Raw genomic sequence first — 18,377 nt, 5'->3', positions numbered from 1 at the left:
CAGTAAAAATCGTGAGATAAGGAGATTAAAAGCTTGCATAACATTTAACACCGCCTCGTTCCGCCCTGATTTTCTCACCCATCTCTTCCAGTACCTACAGTTTACAACTCTGATTTGAATTTTGAAAAAATATCATTCAAAAAATTTTTCTTTTTATTTATGAAGTCATAAAAAACTGTCTCCCCCATCTTGTAATATCTAATTCTATTAATGACCGGAAATCGATAAAAGAACATTAGGAGCGATTTTGGCCTGGAACCCTAAATCTGGATAATTACCTAGGAAAATATGGAATATGTCACATCAACATCATCACCATTTACCATTTCAAAGAAGTAACACTTAAACACTTGTAACATGCTCAACGCCTCCATCATTTAATTACTACATTTATCTGAAATATGCTCTTAATATGTTCCTTCATTATCAAAAAGTACCTATTAACAATTTTAGGACTAAGTTGCCTAAAAAAATTAAAAAACATTTGCTATTAACACCGTTATGTTCGGTTTGGTCGGTACCTTATCGAGACGACCTATGGCGTGCTGAGAAGAGCAAATAAGTTGGAAATCGCGATCTACGTCGGATAGTTTACGGACCAAGACCCTGAAAAGCTACTTCGTACAGACTATTTGAATTACAAGGGACCAGAATTCTAAATAAAGTAATTACCACGTACTCTTCTTTCACTTTAAAATAACAATTCAACTGTTAAAAGAAAATCTTTTGATAGCGAGTTGAAAAATATAGTTAATAAATGGATATTGTTATGAAACTATTCCTAAATTTGCAGTATGTGATGGTTCTGTTTATTAAAGATAAATAACGGGTACAAAAACTTATTAATTTTAACGTTTCATACGTGTTAGATATATGTATATAAAGCTTTAAATAATTTTTCGATTTTTCTTATCTGATACCTAATGTCCATTTCATAGTAAAAGTATTATCACTATTATACCAAAGCGATTTTTGACTAGATACAATTTTAGTGTCCGACCGAAACTGGTTTTTACGACCGAAACTGGTTTTTACGACCGAAACCGAAACCGAATTTCGGCAACGGTCTCAGTTTCGGCCGAAACCGAAACCGAAACTTTTTTATAAGGATCATGTTTTCAGAGAAAAATAAAGAAAACGTTATTATAATCAGTCATTTTTATTTTTTTATCTTTAAATCACATAGCTCTGCAGTCTTTGACATTTTCACTTATTGATAATCAAATCAAAATCAACATAACAATCCCTCATTTAAGGAAATACTTTAATTGCGCCTTAAAAATACTTAAAATATGTGAGATGTTTATTTGAATAAGTAGAGTATACTTCGCTTGGATGGAATTTATCGCGCCGAACATGACCGAGCAGAGCGCGAGAACTTCCGAACGCAGTTTCGGTTTCGGTCGTAGTTTCGGCTCGTTTTTTTGCTAAAACTCGACCGAAACCGAAACCGAACTTCCGGTCGGACACTATACAATTTTTTTAAAACAGAAAGTACATCACCGATCGTCTTTTTCTGTCTATTGCTGTGTATGACTTTAAATCTGAAATGGACTTTAGAATATACAAATAAGTATTCGTAATAGTTACTTAATAGATAAGAGTACTTTGGAAGTGTTACTTTGACTAATAAGTAACAAAAAAGTACTTAGAATTACTACCATAAATGTAATTTAATTTTTCAACTTCTTTTGTGCTGGATTAACTTTCTGAAGTTAACGCAGGGAATCTACAGCTCCCTACGCAAATTTTCGTAATTATAATCGTCATATTTTAATTTTACTAACCAATAATTTAAATACATGTATATAAGTCAAGTCATCCGTGATATAAATTATAGATACTTCTACAGGAAACAGCAATGAAAAGTCCGGGANAAAAAATTAATATCTTTAACAACCAGAAACGAAAATGAATATTCACTGAAGTTTTTGTTGTTAAGTAATTCCGGTACAAGAGTAGTGCCTTTATCCAACGGCGATAATGGATATGGATTGTGAATTGTATAATAATGATTATATTGAAATTGTTTTTTGGCTTGAGTTGGATGCAAAGTACACATTACACAAACCTATCCATCAAGATGTTGAAAACTGCAAAACAGTCTATCAATTTTCCGCAATGAGGAGTAGGAACTGAGGAACAAGTTGTTAAGACTTGGCGGAAGGTTATGGGATTGCAGTGTTAGTACAAGACGATCCAGAAGGGAGATTTTAAATTATATGGAAAAGATAGAGTTTTACCTGCTATATAATCTGTCATGAATTCAATATTTGTTGTTTGTTGTCTAAAAAATATAAGTACAATGTTTTCAAACCATGCTAATGCAAAAACACATCCTCTTCATTAGCACATGTAGCGCACTATTGTAGAGATAATTAATATCCGGGCGTTAGCAGCCGGCAATTAAGTACGTATGTGTATGGTAAAACCGTAAATTCCAGCAGTAATGCCGGTATCATCAAAGTTAATAACTACCTAATTGTTTATGTATTTGGGATATTTTAAACAGACCAAAGTATGAATGTTTTTTTGAACCGCATTATTGAGATGTGTAGGACATAGAATAATAGAAACAAAAGAACTACTTTTTTGAGTTGTTCTTGAAGAAGAAAGGATGTAGCAAACGAAAAAGTTGGATGAGGGGAGCTCCAGAGACGTTGTTCTTCCATTGTCTTTGAAAGTTCTACATATGGAATAAAAACCTTTGAATGTTTCGCATACATAGTAAGCATAACCAAGTTATACTTCTCATTTCTAAAATGAACTATAAATTGTCACTAAATTGTTACCAAATCCAAACATTTGTCGCTCCAGCTGACTACTAGAAAATAGACAAAATGCTAGTCTGGATTTGAAGTTATGACACTACCCATAGTGTAGGTATTTCGGAATAGAAATGGCATAGAGAAATACTGTAAAAGTTATAATTTGTAGCTGAAAAACTCAATTTTTAATCGCCTTGAGGTTAATTTCATCCTCCAACTGTCCAGCGAGAAACAACTGGAGAACCCCAAACTGCTGCTATACACATAGCGCATCTCGAAATAGAAATGACGTAAAGAAACACTGTAAGGTTATGATTTGTCCCTGAAGGATAGCATCTTTTTNCGTCATATTTTAATTTTACTAACCAATAATTTAAATACATGTATATAAGTCAAGTCATCCGTGATATAAATTATAGATACTTCTACAGGAAACAGCAATGAAAAGTCCGGGAAAATTATATAGGCAAACTTGTTTGTATAATTAGGACGATCAAAATTGGCAAAATCCGCAATAAATTATCCATAAGAATGAACATATCTTCTTTCTTGTTTCCATTTGAGACTATAGTCTTTTGCTGCGTTTTGAACACGCCCTTGTTAAGTTAGGAAACGCTTCATGAGTAGTACAGATAAAGCAAAAAGAGATAACCGAATGATTGTAAGTGGTGCAGCGATTTGAGGTTGCTTAGGTACGCAAAAGATCAAAATCGGCTTTATAACTGCCTGGTTGGAATTATATCTTTAAACAAGCGTCTTTACTTTTCTAAATTCTTGAAAATGTTGAACTTTCTTTAAAGACCTATGTAACGTGCTCAAATGCTGCTTGTTTTTGCATCTCTTTCTGTTGCACATTAATTGGTGTAATGCTGTTCCTTTTTTTTTATTAATGTCCGCTGCAATTCCCACCTGCCATCTCTTTCCTATGTTTACGATACAACGTCTGTTGTGCGTAAAAGTAAACGTTCTGTCGACAACCGCTCTATTCTAGCTAGTAAGTTGAAAGAAGAAACTAAATGTGACAGTTTTATTGCGGACTATGCCAATTTTGAACATCCCAACTATAGTTCTCTTAATAGTGAAATGACCACTTTTAGAAGTTATTCGATGCTTGACTAGCTTGAGTATTAAGTTAACAAGTTTTATTATTTCCATAATAGACTAATACCTAAATAATCAAGTAGATAATAACAACTATAACTTCAAAGGGTTATTTCTAGTTAGTAATCCGGCACTATAAAGAAGTTACAGGTAATTGCTACCTATATTCTATTTGTCAGCAGCTTCCGAATAGGTTTCAAGTTTATGTAACAATTTAACAAACTATATAATTTGGATGGTTGTAGTCCATGACTATAATTAGCATATGTTAGTAAAATTATCGACAAAACTGACTTAACAGCGTGCATTTAATTATTTTAAAGTCAATGTTTCGTCTATTTATTGACTTCATCGGGGTCAAAATTATTTATTTGCATTATACGGAATATTTTTAATAATTTTGACTCCATGTATAAAGTAAATATATACTTCGCTGTAATGCTTCATTCAATTAACCTCTCACACCTCGGTATTTAATATAATAAATTCACTTTGTATCTAAATCTAATTCCCAAATGGCTGAACATTTGTAACTTCTACATTCAAAAATATTCCAACAAACAATTGATTAGATTCAGAATAGTCTAAATAATTATGTATAAAATATTATANTGTCCCTGAAGGATAGCATCTTTTTACCCATTTTGTGGTTAGGCTAATCCTCTAGCTGTCCAGCGAAAAACAACTAGGGAGCTACCAACTGGTGCTATACACATAGCGACATAGCGGATGTCAAAATAGATATGACGTAAAGAAATACTGTAAGATTATAATTTGCCGCCGAGAAATGGTACTTTTACTCGCTTTGAGGTTAATCTCATCCTCCAACTGTGCAGCGAGAAACAACTGGAGAACCCCAAACTGGCGTTATACACATAGCGTATTTCGATATAGAAATGACGTAAAGAAATACTGTAAACTTATAATTTGCCGCCGAAAGATGGTACTTTTACTCGCTTTGAGGTTAATCTCATCTTTCAACTGTCCAGCGAGAAACAACTGGAGAACCCCAAGTTGGCGTTATACACATTGCGTATCTCGATATAGAAATGACGTAAAGAAACACTGTAAGGTTATGATTTATCCCCGAAGGGTAGCATTTTTTACCCATTTTGTGGTTAGGCTAATCCTCCAGCTTTCCAGCGAAAAACAACTGGGGAGCTACAACTGGCGCTATACACATAGCGACATAACGGGATGTCGAAATAGAAATGATGTAAAGAAATACTGTAGGATTATAATTTGCCGCCGAAAGATGTACTTTTACTCGCTTTGAGGTTAATCTCATCTTCCAACTGTCCAGCGAAAAACAACTGGAGAACCCCAAACTGCTGCTATACACATAGCGTATCTCGATATAGAAATGACGTGAAGAAACACTGTAAGGTTATGATTTGTCCCTGAAGGATAGCATCTTTTTACCCCGTTTTGTGGTTAGACTAATCCTCTAGCTGTCCAGCGAAAAACAACTAGGGAGCTNCACTAGGATTTTGAAATGTTTTGAACTCAAAATTGAAATGTTCCAATTTGGCTTTTTTAATACATGAGCAATCAAATTTAACATTAAATTAAATGTGATTAGATATCTACATATATTCAAGTAATTAGTAATTTTCATTGAATTATAAATAGTTTGTGTGCTTAGTGTATATCCAATTGGTTTACAAACTATCCGAATTTTGTAGCTAAAGTAAAAACCAAAAGAAGTAAGAACATTAATTAACTAAAAATTTTGGCTTAAAAATCTTCATAATTGGATAAAGTGTGAATAGAGTATCTTTAATACCTAGGGTGGCCATTTTTCCCCACTAATTAGTGTTGACAATTTTGCATGAAAATTCGTTTGTTGTGAGTATATTAAGAAGTCTCTTCAATTAGGGATTTGCTAGAAAATTTTGAAACTATAGAAAGTTTTTATAAAACTGGCCAAAATTGCTAGTTTTTGTATATTTCTTGTGATTTGTACTTATCATTGAATTGTTTGCAAACCAGCCATCCAAGATCCGTTACCTATACAAACTACTCAAAATCCATTTATCTATTTCAAGTTTATGATCTGATTAAGAGTTGGTCAAAAGATGATCTTTAAACAAAATGCGTTACCTACTAATATCCACTTGGTTTACAAAAATGTTTGAACATTTAAATTTTTACTCGACTGGTACCTGCCATAAAAATGCGAAAATCGCAATGGAGTCCACTAAATCCTTTTGAGAAAATCTTTAATCATCTAAACTGGTCCATATTTTTAAACAACGTTATCTTTTGAATATTAAACGTACACATTAAAACAAACATTGTACCGCCATCTTCTCGTATATAGAAGAAGCAGCAGGATGTATTATAACAGGATAAAAATGTTTGTCCAGCCAAAAACGTCTTTTTATCGATTGTTGTACATAAAATCAATATTTATAAAGTAATGCTATGTTCCAAAAGATGACATAACATTTGTTCAGTTAAAAGTTCGAAAGTTCGCAATTGTCTTTTATGGTCACAATTAAAACTGTTTATAGCATGTAATTATCTTGATTTTTGTTTAATTATTATATTACTGAATTAATATAGGCACTAACACTTCTATATACCTATATGCAACACCTAAATCGATTTTATTTTTGTTTGCATTTTTAAAATACCCAAATTTTATAAGTGTATGAATGTCTAGGTATTTAGGTAGGAACTTCATAATAAGGTCGTCAGTCCTAAGACTGGTTGGACACGCACCTCCACTCTTCCTGCCCTAAGCTAATCTTCGCATTTCCTTAAAACTAGAACAACCCACATCCTTAACTATTTGAGGACAGTAATCTAAACTAGGTCTACTTCTACCCTTCCTAGCTCCCGTTTCTGCCTCTAATATGTCTCTGACTAGACCTTCATGCCTGAGAAGATGTCCTACCAACCTATGTCGCCTATTTTTTATTGACTTCCATAGGTAGACACTTATGAATACATAAAACAACAGTTTGACAAAATAAGACATTTAAATTGTAATTTTATTGTAAGAATTCTTGTGTATTGATCAAATATTAATAAACTCAAAGTAATGTAACTTCAATATATTTAAGAAGCAAGTAGCATAGATGTTTAACCTCAAATATTTTTCCTGATCCTTATTAAGTCATATAAGTACTATTCTACTTTAATCGATTACTAATCTTTCACATTAATGAATTTATTTCGTTTCACTATCAAAAATTGAAACCCTAAACCTTAATTCTTCTTTTTTGAACGAATTGGCACCTGGTCCTATGTTTTCGTAAATGTTAATACGCGCAATAAACATTCTAAATTATTTACAGTCTTCGTTGCTTTAAAATAAAGCTGTTCTTTTATTATTTATATATACAGTGAGCAATACAACAATTACAGAAAATTTAACACTAATTTGACTTCATGACAAAGCTCTTACCTTAATGGAAAAGAAATATTCTACAAAAGCATCGCAACACTCACTCGCACCGACAATTAACTCGCGACTGGATATGCAGGCACCGGCAAGCAAAATCAAACTACCACGATATAATTCCATGCAATGGTATCTTGATACGAACGATTTGGCAACTATCTTTTACTGAGTTGTTTGTTTGAGTAAACAAGGCAAAAAACGAGAACATTTCTTATGAAGTTTATTTAGTGTTAGTGGTGCATTAGAAGTGGTCATATTCACACAATTGTTTAACGTTTATAACGTGGTCTATAGAACAAAGCAAATAAAACTCCTAACCAGAAAAAGTGACGATAAATATAACATATACATACGTATAACTGTAAAAACGATTATAGAAAAAGAAATGAACTTTCACAACTCTTTCGTTTCACAATAAATGGTGTAATGAGTGCAGTTATTAAACAAAATCATCTACAACTAAATGGATAAATGGAAAATTACATCTGTCTACAATGGCTGGTAAGTTTTTACTAATTTTGAACATAAAATAAGGTATTTCAAGAAGTAATTTCGTTGTAATTGTTATTCTTAAATTGTGGTTTTTGAAAATAATGAATGATGAAAATCAAAATATGGTTTTTTGCATACCGCGCAAGTAAAAACAATCGAATTGGAGAAGAAAGTAAAGGAAAGTTGAAATTCCTCATCAAATATTCACATAGGTAATAAGTATTTTTTCGTCCAACTTTTTGTACTTTTTTGATTTGATTCATATATTTGGCGACCTTTGAACCTGTCTGATACGACCGGATTTGGACAATTACAGCATAGTAATTCTGGAAAAGTATTTCTGGAATCTTGCACATCTGACTTTCATTTTTTTGTCTTGGTCGTGTCTTGGTCTCATGGCTTACGCTTGCCATTGTAAGGATAGACTTGGTTTTGGTGCTTTTCAGGAATAATTTTAATAATCACTGTCTTCTTAACGTTTTATGCGTTTTTGTCTGTTGCACACATTTCTTTCTCTGTTCCTGGCTCTTCAAAGTGGTTTCATATTAAGTACCTAACTACACCCTCTCGTTCTATACTATTTACTTATAGATATTATTGTACCTACTCTTTTTCTGTAATTAAACTAACGTGGTAGTAACCATACATAAAAAGAGAGGCGCTAATAGGTGCCGGGCATTTAGAACAATTAGCTTAATATCTCATGCGTCAAGAATCTTAACTAGAAATATACAGAGGAGGATGGAAAAAAGGGCGGAAAAACTATTAGGGGGAGATCGATTTGGGTTGAGAAGAAATAGAGGAACGCGGGAGTCCATTCTAGCCTTAACAATAGAGAAAATGATAGAAAAACGAAAGAGCGCGTACATAGAATTTGTGGATTTAGAAAAAGCTTTTGATAATTTTAAATGGGAAGTTAAATATATTTAAAAATGTAGGGGTGAGTTACAGGGATAGAAGAGTGATACTTAGTTTGTATAAAGAGCAACAAGCAGTTATAGAGCTAGGGCTGCAACGTAGAGAAGTAAATATTAGGAAGGGAGTCAGACAGGGATGCATAATGTCACCGTTGCTTTTCAATCTATACTTGGAAGACGCGATCAACATCATTAAAGATAGTATAACTGTAGGGATAGATATACAGGGGCAAAAGATTAGAATGCTTAGATTTCCGGATGATATAGCAGTATTAGCATCTAGCAAGGAGGAGTACGAATGATGAGGATACCGTGGATAGAGAAGGTTAGAAATGAAGAGATATTAGAAAGAATAGGAGAAAAGAGGACTCTATGGAAGTCAATAAGAAATAGGCAAGGTAGGTTTGTAGAACACCTTCTCAGGCATAAAAGGTCAGTTAGAAACATATTAGAAGAAGAAACAGGAGTTAAGAAAAGTAGAGGTAGTCCTAGATTAGATTACTGTTCGCAAATAGTTTTAGGGAAATGCGAAGATTAGCTCAGGATAGGAAAGAGTGGAGGTGCGTGTCCAACCAATCTAAGGACTGACGATCTTATGATGATGAAACTAACATCAGCTTTACTTGTATTATATTAAATGTAGATTTTCATTTTTCACTTCTTTGACAATTAATCAATCTTCTGATAAATCGTAAATAAATATCCAACATTGAGTCCCAAAGTGAATTTTTAATACACGTCATAATTTTTATGTTATCATAAACTGATGGTCGACCAAATTCCCTAGACAGTACCATTTATCATAATGTGTTCAGGGTGATTATAGCCACCATAAAATATAAATCATTATCTAGAAGGCGTGAGTATAACCTCAAATAAAGCGATTGGGCGGATCGCGGCAAGGAGACGCCTCTGGAAAGGATAATTAATAACAAGGCCATATTTGACATGGTTAAGATGATCATCACAAAGATGGCGCCTCATATGATACCGATCTATTAGTTTATCAATCTTATTTCTTAATCTCGAATTAATTATATTTATGATGAACGATGACATTTGCGCCTGATCCAAATTTTAATAGATTCGAGAATGTTGAAATTTTTGTATTTTAAATGAGAGCTTTTTGTATCCATTTCATTGATCAAGCAGTTTGTTTTCTCTTTAAGAAACGACCACCTTGTACGTGCTGCCATCTTCTTTGGTAACTTTGAGAAATTTCAAATGTACGGAACAGTTGTGTCAGATTTTTACGAACAAAACCATTATCTATAATTTTATCTAACCCATTTGATAATGCAGATGCTGGAACTGTTAATTCCTGAAAAGGATGTGAATACTTTAACAGAAACATTGCCAGGCTTCCAAAATAAAAACACGTAATCGCTAGTTTCAGAAAGAACGCTCCTTTTACACTGGGGTAAGCTTGGAACCACCGAAAACTGAAAAGATAAGTGGTGTTTTCTGGAGAGTCTACTTGCTCTTTGAGTTCCAACTCAGATTTTTACACCTATACTTAATTAGAGTTATTTGCTCGCACCAATCTTAGTAAAATGAGTCTCCTTGGTAGCAAACTTCTGCATAAAAGTACCCAGATCTTTTGCCAAGTTAAGTCTGCTACCAGGTAAATACTAAGAAGACTCCAATTTTTGAAAGTATGTATTACTTCCATGTACAAAAGTCTGAAACGGTACCCAAGAAACAAGAAGATCCTTAAGAAGAGAGATATTGATATGATATACTTGAATTCTGCACTAACTGAAGTGAGATAACACTAAGCACTCAATTGTATATATGTATATCGCTTAGTGTTTTGCTGTTATCATGAGGGTTTTAGTCACAAGGTCATTCTGACCAATTTAAATTCTTTCAGTTAAACTGACCACTTTTGGCTGGCCTTTGACTAAATCTCAAGCAAATTCTTCATTCAGTTGAAGCCATAAAACTCAATTCCAAAAAATGTTTAATGGCTAAAATTCAATTTTGTACACTCAGAATTGCTGAAGCAACTACAATAATATAACGAAACGTTTAACCAGTTTTCAAATTCTTTCCTTGAATTCACCTTTGTCTGTGGGAGAATGCTGGGAATGAAATATGTTATTGTTCACCAATTTAGTAAGAACTCAAACTTGATAGAAGATCAATTATATATTGACACTTTCATGGGAGTTAAAAATTTTTAACCTCTTTGATCCCTGAGCAAAATAAATTACTGGCCATCATGCTTTTGAAACTGTTCAACGTAGATTTTCAGCTACTGCGAGATTATTAAATAATCACAGACAGTGTAGTAAACGCCATCTGTAGAAATATGTTGGTAGACATGACCAAAAGTCTACCACTTCAAAATTCTAAAGACTTCCTCCCTTTTTTTCTTTTATATTTTAATGGAAGAGGGGAAATCTTCAAAAGCAACCCACCCATCCGTACGACTGGGTAGTGTCAGATTCCCGAAGATTCCGTGTATTTAGTAGTTGTTGCTGTGTATGTGTGTGCGTGCAAGTGTGTGTGAGTGTTTTATTGGAGGAGGAGGGGTAGGTTTTCTAGGTAATTGAGGAATTCTTCAGGAAGGTCGGAAGTAATCGCTAATAGTTCGGCAAGAGGGAAAGTGAAGACTTTCTCACAGAAAAGACCTTTGCTAGAATTAGTGAAATTTCGGCAGGGGACTTCACGCTTTAGCCCTTCGAGCCCTTCTTAGATATAAGTCTGTTATGCTCCCACCAGGATGTGGTCAAAATTAAATAGAGCATAATTCCCTGTATTTTAATCTACCTCTTCCATTTTTACCAAAAAAAAAATGTTAATTTTAACAGCAGTATTATTCTAAAGATACCTAATTTGTTATCAGCAATAATGGTCACATTTAAAAATCATAAAATGGAAGCCAATAGCCTAATTCTAACGTAGTATATGTGTTTCATTATTAATCAATGCATCGAAAGTGAAATTAAATTAAATAGCATAAATGCATGCATACCTATTTACATGTCTGTTGGTTAGTTACTGAATGCCAATGGGCAATATCTAACATTCGTACGACAGGAATGAGTGTTCGCAGTCTTTGGCATCCACAATTTGTGTCACGGCCCGTCACAAATTGGAAGCTCCGCCAGAAGACCAGAACCGTAATGCCACACGGTCGATGTTAGATCATCTACCGCATCCCAGTTGGATTAGCATCGAGTTATTACTGCATGAATGCACATTTGCATATGCGAAGGAATAGTTTACAGTGGCTTTGCGGCAATATCCACTTTATGTAAGTCATGTCGTGTTCATGAGCCAACACAGCAGTCTTTTCTCTATTAGATAACATAAACTTACAAATGTAGGTAGGTGGTTATGGATATTTGTGAAAGAGTTAGCCTCAACGCCACAACCAAAGTAAACAGAATCGGTGTTTGTGAAATGGCTACATTCGTGATGCTGGTAAAGTTCGTGTACATCAGGGCGCAAAGAAAATCCACGATGACATTAAAAGTACTGTTCGTTTGAAGAAGTTAGAAATATGCCCCTTCCCATTATTAGGATGCGCCATAGCATAATTCCAAACACAATCAATCATATTTGTCTGCGGAGCTCATTTCTCCACCGATCATCGAGCGAGAACTAGACAAAAGTGTACAGTACCATTTGCAAAATTATTTAAACTGCCTCGTTAAAATTTAAGAATATCCTTTACTTAAANAGTCCACCCTAGAAATCCCAACAGTATAAATAAAATAATTAAAAGTTGCTGTCTTAAATAAATCATTAATGATGATCGTTAATCGCATGGAACATAAATTTACTATCCGTTTAGAAAACTGTAAGACATCGTCAATATAATTATTAAATGTAATGAACAAAAGTGGCCCACCGTGAGAACCCTGCGGGACCCCTACGGAGAACAGAGAAATTTTAACTGATTAAGAACTGTCTGTAAAATAAGAGTGAAACTGCTGAAGAAGTCCTAATAAAGAGACGAAACGTTGACTGTGAGGTAATTCAAATGCCCGTTTCGATGTTCTTTTTTCGATAACATTACTAATAATGCAAATAATGCTACGTAAACTTGTAAATTAAATCCCTAGGTCCTTTACAAGTAACTAATTATATGTACGTATGTAACATTATGTAGTTTGTATTTTTATATTGTAAGTACACAAGTTTTTACACTTACTTATGTAGCTCACGTTGTATCAGCTTCATAAGCCTTGGCTAATCGTATGCATTCTAAACTAATGTATTATAATAACTAAGTCTTCGTGGAGAATGTAATCTAGCATGGTAAAGAGTATGAGAATTCATTCGTACTTTATTGATTAATCTACTAAGTTTAAAAAAAATTAAGTACGAAAAAGAAAAAAATGATTTTTAAAATTCAACCTATATACTTTACAATTAGATTAACTGAATGTTCTTATTCTCAGGAAAAATTCTGGAGTTGTCGTCGAAATTGACAAAATGTGCTTTAACAGTCTCTAACTATTTCGTATGTGAGATTATCCATTTTCTTTTAGAAATCCAAAAGAATGTAAATAGAATCTCAAACATGTGATCGTACATTACAAGTAGGTGTTTGTTGGCAGTACTAAGTACCTAGTACTTTCAAAAGTATGAAAGAATATGAAGATCAACACGATTATATCATAATGCTCTATAATAATAATATAATAATTTGGGTTTAGCGGTAAATACAGAGAAAACACAATAAACCTCTAGGTAAAGGCGAAAATATAGAACTGGACATTGGGACGGTTAAAAACGTTGGGAAGAAAATAGGTAAAGGAAAAATTGTGACAAAAGCGCTATATCCAATCTTATGGAACAAAACATGACAAATAAATCAAAAAAAATAATATTGAGAAGGATGAGAAAGCTTAAAGAACGTGAAGATAGATGGCTCCTAAGATTTGGAACATCAACTATTTAGCAACTATGATAGAATACGACGCACCGTGATTTGTGATATGGGTCCAACTAGTCTGGAAACTTTTTGGTAGGTATTAATTGATTCTTTTGCCTTAAAGTAATAAAATTAAAATTACAAGTACGTAATAGACAGAAAATGTCGTTATTGCTATTTTTGCTGCTAAAATTGAAACAGAACGCGTTTTGGGTTTTCTTCATTCCACATAGGATGATGGGCACGACACCAATTTCATCATATGGTCTTTCTGTTTGCCACAACGCAACATGGGATGTTTTTCAGTGATCTCAACGCGTTCTGAGTTGTTTTCTCGTTCAATGAGCCTAACATATTGGTATATATACACAAAAATCTAAGTCAGTACTCAAAAACTTAGTAGATCTTTAAGAAAAGAGTATAGATACTCACATGTTTGACATTCTATTCACATCTTTACACATTTTAAATAGAGTGAAACTTTACAAATGTGAGAGAACATACACGACCAACCACCCACCGATTTGAAAACTATTAAACTCAAATATTAAAACTGCAATTTCCTATTTCACGTTTCATTGATAGATAAAAATGGTTAAAAGTGGTTATTTCCTGACTACTAATCAATTCAGCCGATCTCGCCCATTTTTAATTAAATTCCATGGAACTCTTCGCAAAAACAAATAGTTAAAGTTTAATTAAAATCTTCAAAAAAATATTAAACACGGGGACATCATTCCTAAAATGATTTCTTATGCAATATAGTACAGTTAAATTGAGGTACCTACATAAATAATGGACTGAATAAAATGGTACATTCTTTCAACTGCTTAGCCATTTGTCAACTTATTGCGAAATGGGTTGTTGAATTTTCCATTGCAAACAATTGTTTGTTTGATTTCTAAATTGTATCTTAACAAAAAAAAGTATTTGTTATTACTGTGATCAATAAGCTGTGTGATACAACATTTGTATTATTTAAAGTAGCATTTTCTAATGTTTATCTACTAGGTATATGTAGGAGTAACGTTCTTACGTCTTTATACCTTTTTTAATTGCACTTTTTTAGAAAATTAAATTTAAAAAACATTTACCAAGTATTTCCACATATCTTTAGGTTTTCTATCATTTTTTATTACCCTTTTTGAATATAAATGCATATATAAGTATATTTATGTTTTTCTAAACTTTTATATTTATAAAATATATTTATATTTGTAGGTATTTATTAAGTATATTCTTTCGATATTATTATAACTGCATGTACCAACACACCGTATGTTTCGTCCATATTCAAATGTTATTAGTATTTTGTATTAATGGCGGCTGGTTATGAGGTACAACTTCAACACTTCTAGTTTTTAGAATAGAAAAATGATTTTATTTATATCTATACCGCATGCGAAAGTATGGATCTTGGCATTAATATGGCACTGTCACAGTAAGGACGGCAGGCGCACGTCGACCAACTGTTGGAAGTTGTGCGAAGACACGCCTGAAGAGGCAATCGCTATAATATACAAATTTGATCCAATCTTTCGCATTCGGTATATGTTACCGACCGAATCCAAAATGCAGCCATTTCTGTTAACAGCCGATTACTATCAGATTAAATTACAGCTGAGAAAATTATCTTGATTAAATTTTAAACCAAGTAACAGAATCACAAAGGTTGACTTTTTTTTTTTCGAAAATCGTTTATTTGTGGAAACAACCCAACATCACAAAGACATCTTTGAAGTCTTCTGATTTTCTTGACTTAGAAGAATTAGCAACCGATTAGTATACGATTTTTATTAGACACTCTGTATACCAAACTCAATAAAATTACGTTAAAAAAGTGTTCAGTATTGTATCCACCAGNTGTGGTTAGACTAATCCTCTAGCTGTCCAGCGAAAAACAACTAGGGAGCTACAACTGGCGCTATACACATAGCGACATAGCGGGATGTCGAAATAGAAATGATGTAAAGAAATACTGTAGGATTATAATTTGCCGCCGAAAGATGGTACTTTTACTGGCTTTGAGGTTAATCTCATCTACCAACTGTCCAGCGAAAAACAATTGGAGAGTTACCTACTGCCGCTATACACATAGCGTATCTCTAAATAGAAATGACGTGAAGAAACACTGTAAGATTATGATTTGTCCCTAAAGGATAGCATCTTTTTACCCGTTTTGTGGTTAGACTAATCCTCTAGCTGTCCAGCGAAAACCAACTAGGGAGCTACAACTGGCGCTATACACATAGCGACATAGCGGGATGTCGAAATAGAAATGACGTAAAGAAATACTGTAAGCTTATAATTTGCCGCCGAAAGATGGTACTTCTACTCGCTTTGAGGTTAATCTCATCTTCCAACTGTCCAGCGAGAAACAACTAGACAATCCCAAACTGGCGTTAAACACATAGCGTATCTCGAAATAGAAATGACTTAAAGAAATACTGTAACGTTATAGTTTGTCCCTGAAGGATGGCACTTTTTTACACACTTTGTGGTTAAGCTCATCCTGCATCTGTTCAAGGAAAAACAACTGGAGAGCTACCAACTAGCACTATAAACACAGCGTAATATTATTGACGTTAAGAAATACTGTAAAGTTATAATTTTTCGCTGAAAGATTTTACTTTTACTCGCTTTGTGGGGCTTTAGGCTCATCCGCCACCTATTCACAATTATATATGAATATTCACTGTTATACTTTAAGTTGTCTCATATATTTTAGCAATGATAGTTTCGTGTCAAATTACCACCAATTACTTATCCGGAAATAATCTTCGAAGTTGAATTTTCCTCATCATTGATACCGTTTTATAGTTTTTACTATTACTTAACATTTTAAGTTTCATAAAAATCATTTTACGGTCGACGAGGATCTCTCCTAAAATGCGTTCCATTTACAGTTAGTAAGATAGCGTTCTAGCATTTTATCGTTAAAATCGAATAAATTGGTTGAATGCTTTCAGTGTTCATGACCTGTGTCGCCATTAAATTTTAACCAAATCGCGTTCGGTTGAGCAGGTTTTCCGGCGAAGAAGACTATCAAAATTTCATCTTCAGAGAGTGCGAGACCACGGACGAGTAGTAGTTTAGTTTCTTTTGGTTCGGGTAGCCTTGCTCCAACAAACAATCGATAGATAGACGAACTGGTGCTAGAAATGACAGCGAGAATGAGTCGGCGATTCTGCGAGAGAGAGACGTATTATATTATTATTGTGTTATATCTTCGAAATTTATTCTAACTTTTTATTATCGGACGCCTTCTGTCATTTAAATTTCATTCAGAACATAAAAGAAACAAGGATTTTCGGCATTCGTAATTCGACGCAAAAATATAGTTATGCCCTCCTAAAGGTCAAAGACACTGGCGCTCCGTCTTGACCAAAGATCGTTCATTCAAGATAAATCACGACCATGAGTTTTACGGTTTTTTATCTTCGCCAGCACGATATATGAAAAAGAATGGAATTTACGACCGATGGACTAATAATGATTAGTTTATTGTAGTGGAAAAGGAAATGTAGGCAGTTCGATTCGGAGATAAATAGATGTAGAACATTAGATGCAAATTCTACGATTACGTAACTCAACGCTGAACATTAATAAAATATGGAAATGACGCTGTATGTTTGAGTAGCAACAAGGAATCAACCTTTTGGTCGTCAAAAAGTACCATGTTTGTTTGGTGATTTATCGAAGCAACCTCTGGTGTGTTGATGGGAACTAATAAATACGAAATCGCGATCTTTATGTAATTGGTTTACGTATTACCAATGGAATGGTTAAGCTATTTAGTGTCTTTTTTATCTCAAAATATGGTAACGTGTTCTAATATTTCGGATATTTAAATTTGTCGCCTATTTGTAGCTTTATGATCAATAATTCTAGCGCGTAAGTTAGCGGACGTTTCCGTCATGTTTTCAATTTATCGTTGGTAGTAATCATATTGCTCCGGATGCGTGTGGGTTTTATGCAGTGCCACTGTGGCGCCTTTTCAGGCTGATCCTCCTGCCAACTAACCCTTTCACCACCTATCAATTATAGAGGCTTTTCATTTATAAATTACTTATACGTAGGAAGAAAGAAGGATCTCGAAACCGTCCACGATCCAGTGATAAAACGCGTTGACTCTAAACTGCAAGAACTTAGGTCCGATTCCTCAACAGAGTTACAAAAATATGCCGATTGTTCTTCTCGGAATGGCAATACCCCGTCTAGAATTTTGAGGGTGTGCAGGTAGGGTCCTTAAGTAGGTAACTACACTACTTGTTTTGGACTCTATGATGTTGCCCCCTGGGGCAAGGAAGGGGCATATAACGCCTTGCCGCATTTGCCTATAATGAGGAATGCCGCATGTGGCTCCACAGGGAAAAATTATTGATACCCCATTGAAAATTTTAGGAAAAATGAACTTTATAATTAATGAAAAAATCATCATCGCCATCATAAGGTCGTCAGTCCTAAGACTAGTTGGATACGTACCTCCACTCTTTCCTATCCTGAGCTAAACTTCGCATTTCCCTAAAACTAGAACAACCCACATCCTTAACTATTTGCGAACAGTAGTCTAACCTAGGTCTACCTCTACCCCTCCTAACTCCTGTTTCTGCCTCTAATATGTCTCTGACTAGACCTTCATGCCTGAGAAGNCTTTGCATTTTTATCTGCTGAAAGTTAGGTTATGTTGGTAGGTGCTCACCCTGTATATTACCTCTAAAATAGCCCCTTACAAATGTGTAAACTGTAATATAAATATCTATTAGATATTTTATGTATCTATTGTTAATAATATT

The sequence above is a fragment of the Agrilus planipennis genome, unplaced genomic scaffold, assembly GCF_000699045.2.
Source record: "Agrilus planipennis isolate EAB-ADULT unplaced genomic scaffold, Apla_2.0 scaffold3, whole genome shotgun sequence".
NCBI classification, from domain to species: domain Eukaryota; kingdom Metazoa; phylum Arthropoda; class Insecta; order Coleoptera; family Buprestidae; genus Agrilus; species Agrilus planipennis.
The sequence above is the reverse complement of the archived record's forward strand: the minus strand, read 5'-3'. Positions refer to the sequence as shown.